Here is an 8,622-nt window from a genome sequence, read left to right as displayed (position 1 = left end):
AAGGGTATGACGCAGATTACTCCGGAGACGGTTAACTCATTAAAAACAATTATTTCGACTGTTTTATCCATAATTTACGTAAACGGTCGCGACACGAGGTCTTCCCAGGGAGGTCACCCATCCTACCTCTGCCATCGCGCCAGAACGCTTAACTTCATGGTTATGATTGGGCGAGAGCAGTGCCGCGTGTTGTCCATCGCCGCCCGCTCCACACGTACTCGAGGGATATAAGAATAAACATCCCACTCAATGTCGGGTGCGATCATACCAGCACTAATGCACCGGATCCCATCAGAACTCCGAAGTTAAGCGTGCTTGGGCGAGAGCAGTACTAGGATGGGTGACCCCCTGGGAAGTCCTCGTGTTGCACCCCTTTTCGTGTTTTTCTATTTTGATTACTTGTTGACAGACGAGTTTCGGCTCAAATCATCTGAATCTCGATCGGGACCAGATAAGACATGTGAAATGAAAGTAGCTCGGGCACTGCCGGATTTGGACAAAATTGTAGGCTAATTTGATTGTAAACGGGCAAACGGACGAGACTCATTACTACGCAATGAGCTGACGAGATTTTAGCCGAATTCCTTCTCTAAGACCCTCTAATTTGCGATTTACCGCTTCTGTTAAGCTTTCGTTTTCCTCGAGAAATCCGCTTAGGAAGTTCGAAATTCGATTCCGGTTCCATTTTATCGTATCCCAGGCATAATAATAGCTTTACATTCGTTATTTCCTTCTTCTTATTTTTTTTCTATTTTCTGGGAACATTTATCGATTTTTGTTGTCGTGAGCCGGTTCTGTGCGGAAGGGTATGACGCAGATTACTCCGGAGACGGTTAACTCATTAAAAACAATTATTTCGACTGTTTTATCCATAATTTACGTAAACGGTCGCGACACGAGGTCTTCCCAGGGAGGTCACCCATCCTACCTCTGCCATCGCGCCAGAACGCTTAACTTCATGGTTATGATTGGGCGAGAGCAGTGCCGCGTGTTGTCCATCGCCGCCCGCTCCACACGTACTCGAGGGATATAAGAATAAACATCCCACTCAATGTCTGGTGCGATCATACCAGCACTAATGCACCGGATCCCATCAGAACTCCGAAGTTAAGCGTGCTTGGGCGAGAGCAGTACTAGGATGGGTGACCCCCTGGGAAGTCCTCGTGTTGCACCCCTTTTCGTGTTTTTCTATTTTTGATTACTTGTTGACAGACGATTTTCGGCTCAAATCATCTGAATCTCGATCGGGACCAGATAAGACATGTGAAATGAAAGTAGCTCGGGCACTGCCGGATTTGGACAAAATTGTAGGCTAATTTGATTGTAAACGGGCAAACGGACGAGACTCATTACTACGCAATGAGCTGACGAGATTTTAGCCGAATTCCTTCTCTAAGACCCTCTAATTTGCGATTTACCGCTTCTGTTAAGCTTTCGTTTCCTCGAGAAATCCGCTTAGGAAGTTCGAAATTCGATTCCGGTTCCATTTTATCGTATCCCAAGCATAATAATAGCTTTACATTCGTTATTTCCTTCTTCTTATTTTTTTTCTATTTTCTGGGAACATTTATCGATTTTTGTTGTCGTGAGCCGGTTCTGTGCGGAAGGGTATGACGCAGATTACTCCGGAGACGGTTAACTCATTAAAAACAATTATTTCGACTGTTTTATCCATAATTTACGTAAACGGTCGCGACACGAGGTCTTCCCAGGGAGGTCACCCATCCTAGCTCTGCCATCGCGCCAGAACGCTTAACTTCATGGTTATGATTGGGCGAGAGCAGTGCCGCGTGTTGTCCATCGCCGCCCGCTCCACACGTACTCGAGGGATATAAGAATAAACATCCCACTCAATGTCGGGTGCGATCATACCAGCACTAATGCACCGGATCCCATCAGAACTCCGAAGTTAAGCGTGCTTGGGCGAGAGCAGTACTAGGATGGGTGACCCCCTGGGAAGTCCTCGTGTTGCACCCCTTTTCGTGTTTTTCTATTTTTGATTACTTGTTGACAGACGAGTTTCGGCTCAAATCATCTGAATCTCGATCGGGACCAGATAAGACATGTGAAATGAAAGTAGCTCGGGCACTGCCGGATTTGGACAAAATTGTAGGCTAATTTGATTGTAAACGGGCAAACGGACGAGACTCATTACTACGCAATGAGCTGACGAGATTTTAGCCGAATTCCTTCTCTAAGACCCTCTAATTTGCGATTTACCGCTTCTGTTAAGCTTTCGTTTCCTCGAGAAATCCGCTTAGGAAGTTCGAAATTCGATTCCGGTTCCATTTTATCGTATCCCAGGCATAATAATAGCTTTACATTCGTTATTTCCTTCTTCTTATTTTTTTTCTATTTTCTGGGAACATTTATCGATTTTTGTTGTCGTGAGCCGGTTCTGTGCGGAAGGGTATGACGCAGATTACTCCGGAGACGGTTAACTCATTAAAAACAATTATTTCGACTGTTTTATCCATAATTTACGTAAACGGTCGCGACACGAGGTCTTCCCAGGGAGGTCACCCATCCTAGCTCTGCCATCGCGCCAGAACGCTTAACTTCATGGTTATGATTGGGCGAGAGCAGTGCCGCGTGTTGTCCATCGCCGCCCGCTCCACACGTACTCGAGGGATATAAGAATAAACATCCCACTCAATGTCTGGTGCGATCATACCAGCACTAATGCACCGGATCCCATCAGAACTCCGAAGTTAAGCGTGCTTGGGCGAGAGCAGTACTAGGATGGGTGACCCCCTGGGAAGTCCTCGTGTTGCACCCCTTTTCGTGTTTTTCTATTTTGATTACTTGTTGACAGACGATTTTCGGCTCAAATCATCTGAATCTCGATCGGGACCAGATAAGACATGTGAAATGAAAGTAGCTCGGGCACTGCCGGATTTGGACAAAATTGTAGGCTAATTTGATTGTAAACGGGCAAACGGACGAGACTCATTACTACGCAATGAGCTGACGAGATTTTAGCCGAATTCCTTCTCTAAGACCCTCTAATTTGCGATTTACCGCTTCTGTTAAGCTTTCGTTTCCTCGAGAAATCCGCTTAGGAAGTTCGAAATTCGATTCCGGTTCCATTTTATCGTATCCGAGGCATAATAATAGCTTTACATTCGTTATTTCCTTCTTCTTATTTTTTTTCTATTTTCTGGGAACATTTATCGATTTTTGTTGTCGTGAGCCGGTTCTGTGCGGAAGGGTATGACGCAGATTACTCCGGAGACGGTTAACTCATTAAAAACAATTATTTCGACTGTTTTATCCATAATTTACGTAAACGGTCGCGACACGAGGTCTTCCCAGGGAGGTCACCCATCCTAGCTCTGCCATCGCGCCAGAACGCTTAACTTCATGGTTATGATTGGGCGAGAGCAGTGCCGCGTGTTGTCCATCGCCGCCCGCTCCACACGTACTCGAGGGATATAAGAATAAACATCCCACTCAATGTCGGGTGCGATCATACCAGCACTAATGCACCGGATCCCATCAGAACTCCGAAGTTAAGCGTGCTTGGGCGAGAGCAGTACTAGGATGGGTGACCCCCTGGGAAGTCCTCGTGTTGCACCCCTTTTCGTGTTTTTCTATTTTGATTACTTGTTGACAGACGATTTTCGGCTCAAATCATCTGAATCTCGATCGGGACCAGATAAGACATGTGAAATGAAAGTAGCTCGGGCACTGCCGGATTTGGACAAAATTGTAGGCTAATTTGATTGTAAACGGGCAAACGGACGAGACTCATTACTACGCAATGAGCTGACGAGATTTTAGCCGAATTCCTTCTCTAAGACCCTCTAATTTGCGATTTACCGCTTCTGTTAAGCTTTCGTTTCCTCGAGAAATCCGCTTAGGAAGTTCGAAATTCGATTCCGGTTCCATTTTATCGTATCCCAAGCATAATAATAGCTTTACATTCGTTATTTCCTTCTTCTTATTTTTTTTCTATTTTCTGGGAACATTTATCGATTTTTGTTGTCGTGAGCCGGTTCTGTGCGGAAGGGTATGACGCAGATTACTCCGGAGACGGTTAACTCATTAAAAACAATTATTTCGACTGTTTTATCCATAATTTACGTAAACGGTCGCGACACGAGGTCTTCCCAGGGAGGTCACCCATCCTACCTCTGCCATCGCGCCAGAACGCTTAACTTCATGGTTATGATTGGGCGAGAGCAGTGCCGCGTGTTGTCCATCGCCGCCCGCTCCACACGTACTCGAGGGATATAAGAATAAACATCCCACTCAATGTCTGGTGCGATCATACCAGCACTAATGCACCGGATCCCATCAGAACTCCGAAGTTAAGCGTGCTTGGGCGAGAGCAGTACTAGGATGGGTGACCCCCTGGGAAGTCCTCGTGTTGCACCCCTTTTCGTGTTTTTCTATTTTTGATTACTTGTTGACAGACGATTTTCGGCTCAAATCATCTGAATCTCGATCGGGACCAGATAAGACATGTGAAATGAAAGTAGCTCGGGCACTGCCGGATTTGGACAAAATTGTAGGCTAATTTGATTGTAAACGGGCAAACGGACGAGACTCATTACTACGCAATGAGCTGACGAGATTTTAGCCGAATTCCTTCTCTAAGACCCTCTAATTTGCGATTTACCGCTTCTGTTAAGCTTTCGTTTCCTCGAGAAATCCGCTTAGGAAGTTCGAAATTCGATTCCGGTTCCATTTTATCGTATCCCAAGGCATAATAATAGCTTTACATTCGTTATTTCCTTCTTCTTATTTTTTTTCTATTTTCTGGGAACATTTATCGATTTTTGTTGTCGTGAGCCGGTTCTGTGCGGAAGGGTATGACGCAGATTACTCCGGAGACGGTTAACTCATTAAAAACAATTATTTCGACTGTTTTATCCATAATTTACGTAAACGGTCGCGACACGAGGTCTTCCCAGGGAGGTCACCCATCCTAGCTCTGCCATCGCGCCAGAACGCTTAACTTCATGGTTATGATTGGGCGAGAGCAGTGCCGCGTGTTGTCCATCGCCGCCCGCTCCACACGTACTCGAGGGATATAAGAATAAACATCCCACTCAATGTCGGGTGCGATCATACCAGCACTAATGCACCGGATCCCATCAGAACTCCGAAGTTAAGCGTGCTTGGGCGAGAGCAGTACTAGGATGGGTGACCCCCTGGGAAGTCCTCGTGTTGCACCCCTTTTCGTGTTTTTCTATTTTTGATTACTTGTTGACAGACGAGTTTCGGCTCAAATCATCTGAATCTCGATCGGGACCAGATAAGACATGTGAAATGAAAGTAGCTCGGGCACTGCCGGATTTGGACAAAATTGTAGGCTAATTTGATTGTAAACGGGCAAACGGACGAGACTCATTACTACGCAATGAGCTGACGAGATTTTAGCCGAATTCCTTCTCTAAGACCCTCTAATTTGCGATTTACCGCTTCTGTTAAGCTTTCGTTTTCCTCGAGAAATCCGCTTAGGAAGTTCGAAATTCGATTCCGGTTCCATTTTATCGTATCCAGGCATAATAATAGCTTTACATTCGTTATTTCCTTCTTCTTATTTTTTTTCTATTTTCTGGGAACATTTATCGATTTTTGTTGTCGTGAGCCGGTTCTGTGCGGAAGGGTATGACGCAGATTACTCCGGAGACGGTTAACTCATTAAAAACAATTATTTCGACTGTTTTATCCATAATTTACGTAAACGGTCGCGACACGAGGTCTTCCCAGGGAGGTCACCCATCCTACCTCTGCCATCGCGCCAGAACGCTTAACTTCATGGTTATGATTGGGCGAGAGCAGTGCCGCGTGTTGTCCATCGCCGCCCGCTCCACACGTACTCGAGGGATATAAGAATAAACATCCCACTCAATGTCGGGTGCGATCATACCAGCACTAATGCACCGGATCCCATCAGAACTCCGAAGTTAAGCGTGCTTGGGCGAGAGCAGTACTAGGATGGGTGACCCCCTGGGAAGTCCTCGTGTTGCACCCCTTTTCGTGTTTTTCTATTTTTGATTACTTGTTGACAGACGATTTTCGGCTCAAATCATCTGAATCTCGATCGGGACCAGATAAGACATGTGAAATGAAAGTAGCTCGGGCACTGCCGGATTTGGACAAAATTGTAGGCTAATTTGATTGTAAACGGGCAAACGGACGAGACTCATTACTACGCAATGAGCTGACGAGATTTTAGCCGAATTCCTTCTCTAAGACCCTCTAATTTGCGATTTACCGCTTCTGTTAAGCTTTCGTTTCCTCGAGAAATCCGCTTAGGAAGTTCGAAATTCGATTCCGGTTCCATTTTATCGTATCCCAGGCATAATAATAGCTTTACATTCGTTATTTCCTTCTTCTTATTTTTTTTCTATTTTCTGGGAACATTTATCGATTTTTGTTGTCGTGAGCCGGTTCTGTGCGGAAGGGTATGACGCAGATTACTCCGGAGACGGTTAACTCATTAAAAACAATTATTTCGACTGTTTTATCCATAATTTACGTAAACGGTCGCGACACGAGGTCTTCCCAGGGAGGTCACCCATCCTACCTCTGCCATCGCGCCAGAACGCTTAACTTCATGGTTATGATTGGGCGAGAGCAGTGCCGCGTGTTGTCCATCGCCGCCCGCTCCACACGTACTCGAGGGATATAAGAATAAACATCCCACTCAATGTCGGGTGCGATCATACCAGCACTAATGCACCGGATCCCATCAGAACTCCGAAGTTAAGCGTGCTTGGGCGAGAGCAGTACTAGGATGGGTGACCCCCTGGGAAGTCCTCGTGTTGCACCCTTTTCGTGTTTTTCTATTTTTGATTACTTGTTGACAGACGATTTTCGGCTCAAATCATCTGAATCTCGATCGGGACCAGATAAGACATGTGAAATGAAAGTAGCTCGGGCACTGCCGGATTTGGACAAAATTGTAGGCTAATTTGATTGTAAACGGGCAAACGGACGAGACTCATTACTACGCAATGAGCTGACGAGATTTTAGCCGAATTCCTTCTCTAAGACCCTCTAATTTGCGATTTACCGCTTCTGTTAAGCTTTCGTTTCCTCGAGAAATCCGCTTAGGAAGTTCGAAATTCGATTCTGGTTCCATTTTATCGTATCCCAAGAATAATAATAGCTTTACATTCGTTATTTCCTTCTTCTTATTTTTTTTCTATTTTCTGGGAACATTTATCGATTTTTGTTGTCGTGAGCCGGTTCTGTGCGGAAGGGTATGACGCAGATTACTCCGGAGACGGTTAACTCATTAAAAACAATTATTTCGACTGTTTTATCCATAATTTACGTAAACGGTCGCGACACGAGGTCTTCCCAGGGAGGTCACCCATCCTAGCTCTGCCATCGCGCCAGAACGCTTAACTTCATGGTTATGATTGGGCGAGAGCAGTGCCGCGTGTTGTCCATCGCCGCCCGCTCCACACGTACTCGAGGGATATAAGAATAAACATCCCACTCAATGTCGGGTGCGATCATACCAGCACTAATGCACCGGATCCCATCAGAACTCCGAAGTTAAGCGTGCTTGGGCGAGAGCAGTACTAGGATGGGTGACCCCCTGGGAAGTCCTCGTGTTGCACCCCTTTTCGTGTTTTTCTATTTTTGATTACTTGTTGACAGACGATTTTCGGCTCAAATCATCTGAATCTCGATCGGGACCAGATAAGACATGTGAAATGAAAGTAGCTCGGGCACTGCCGGATTTGGACAAAATTGTAGGCTAATTTGATTGTAAACGGGCAAACGGACGAGACTCATTACTACGCAATGAGCTGACGAGATTTTAGCCGAATTCCTTCTCTAAGACCCTCTAATTTGCGATTTACCGCTTCTGTTAAGCTTTCGTTTCCTCGAGAAATCCGCTTAGGAAGTTCGAAATTCGATTCCGGTTCCATTTTATCGTATCCCAAGCATAATAATAGCTTTACATTCGTTATTTCCTTCTTCTTATTTTTTTTTCTATTTTCTGGGAACATTTATCGATTTTTGTTGTCGTGAGCCGGTTCTGTGCGGAAGGGTATGACGCAGATTACTCCGGAGACGGTTAACTCATTAAAAACAATTATTTCGACTGTTTTATCCATAATTTACGTAAACGGTCGCGACACGAGGTCTTCCCAGGGAGGTCACCCATCCTAGCTCTGCCATCGCGCCAGAACGCTTAACTTCATGGTTATGATTGGGCGAGAGCAGTGCCGCGTGTTGTCCATCGCCGCCCGCTCCACACGTACTCGAGGGATATAAGAATAAACATCCCACTCAATGTCGGGTGCGATCATACCAGCACTAATGCACCGGATCCCATCAGAACTCCGAAGTTAAGCGTGCTTGGGCGAGAGCAGTACTAGGATGGGTGACCCCCTGGGAAGTCCTCGTGTTGCACCCCTTTTCGTGTTTTTCTATTTTTGATTACTTGTTGACAGACGATTTTCGGCTCAAATCATCTGAATCTCGATCGGACCAGATAAGACATGTGAAATGAAAGTAGCTCGGGCACTGCCGGATTTGGACAAAATTGTAGGCTAATTTGATTGTAAACGGGCAAACGGACGAGACTCATTACTACGCAATGAGCTGACGAGATTTTAGCCGAATTCCTTCTCTAAGACCCTCTAA

General features: G+C 45.6%; 11 non-coding genes across 11 annotated transcripts; all 11 read left to right on the top strand.

Moving 5' to 3' along the window:
- The first annotated feature begins 254 nt into the window (after positions 1-254).
- On the top strand, positions 255-373 carry LOC142515408 (5S ribosomal RNA). The gene has a single exon (XR_012811255.1). It is a non-coding gene; the product is annotated as a 5S ribosomal RNA (ribosomal RNA).
- Positions 374-1,056: 683 nt separating this feature from the next.
- Positions 1,057-1,175, top strand: LOC142507553 (5S ribosomal RNA). The gene has a single exon (XR_012805808.1). It is a non-coding gene; the product is annotated as a 5S ribosomal RNA (ribosomal RNA).
- Positions 1,176-1,858: 683 nt separating this feature from the next.
- Positions 1,859-1,977, top strand: LOC142515288 (5S ribosomal RNA). The gene has a single exon (XR_012811141.1). It is a non-coding gene; the product is annotated as a 5S ribosomal RNA (ribosomal RNA).
- Positions 1,978-2,660: 683 nt separating this feature from the next.
- Positions 2,661-2,779, top strand: LOC142507542 (5S ribosomal RNA). Its single transcript, XR_012805797.1, has one exon. It is a non-coding gene; the product is annotated as a 5S ribosomal RNA (ribosomal RNA).
- Positions 2,780-3,461: 682 nt separating this feature from the next.
- On the top strand, positions 3,462-3,580 carry LOC142515169 (5S ribosomal RNA). The gene has a single exon (XR_012811026.1). It is a non-coding gene; the product is annotated as a 5S ribosomal RNA (ribosomal RNA).
- A 682-nt stretch (positions 3,581-4,262) lies between these two features.
- LOC142507531 (5S ribosomal RNA) lies at positions 4,263-4,381 on the top strand. The gene has a single exon (XR_012805786.1). It is a non-coding gene; the product is annotated as a 5S ribosomal RNA (ribosomal RNA).
- A 684-nt stretch (positions 4,382-5,065) lies between these two features.
- Positions 5,066-5,184, top strand: LOC142515050 (5S ribosomal RNA). Its single transcript, XR_012810915.1, has one exon. It is a non-coding gene; the product is annotated as a 5S ribosomal RNA (ribosomal RNA).
- A 683-nt stretch (positions 5,185-5,867) lies between these two features.
- On the top strand, positions 5,868-5,986 carry LOC142514933 (5S ribosomal RNA). Its single transcript, XR_012810804.1, has one exon. It is a non-coding gene; the product is annotated as a 5S ribosomal RNA (ribosomal RNA).
- A 683-nt stretch (positions 5,987-6,669) lies between these two features.
- LOC142514087 (5S ribosomal RNA) lies at positions 6,670-6,788 on the top strand. The gene has a single exon (XR_012809998.1). It is a non-coding gene; the product is annotated as a 5S ribosomal RNA (ribosomal RNA).
- A 682-nt stretch (positions 6,789-7,470) lies between these two features.
- LOC142514816 (5S ribosomal RNA) lies at positions 7,471-7,589 on the top strand. The gene has a single exon (XR_012810693.1). It is a non-coding gene; the product is annotated as a 5S ribosomal RNA (ribosomal RNA).
- A 684-nt stretch (positions 7,590-8,273) lies between these two features.
- On the top strand, positions 8,274-8,392 carry LOC142514700 (5S ribosomal RNA). The gene has a single exon (XR_012810582.1). It is a non-coding gene; the product is annotated as a 5S ribosomal RNA (ribosomal RNA).
- Positions 8,393-8,622: the final 230 nt, after the last annotated feature.

This window comes from Primulina tabacum, chromosome 10 (genome assembly GCF_025594145.1).
Source record: "Primulina tabacum isolate GXHZ01 chromosome 10, ASM2559414v2, whole genome shotgun sequence".
NCBI classification, from domain to species: Eukaryota; Viridiplantae; Streptophyta; class Magnoliopsida; order Lamiales; family Gesneriaceae; genus Primulina; species Primulina tabacum.
The sequence above is the reverse complement of the archived record's forward strand: the minus strand, read 5'-3'. Positions and strand labels throughout refer to the sequence as shown.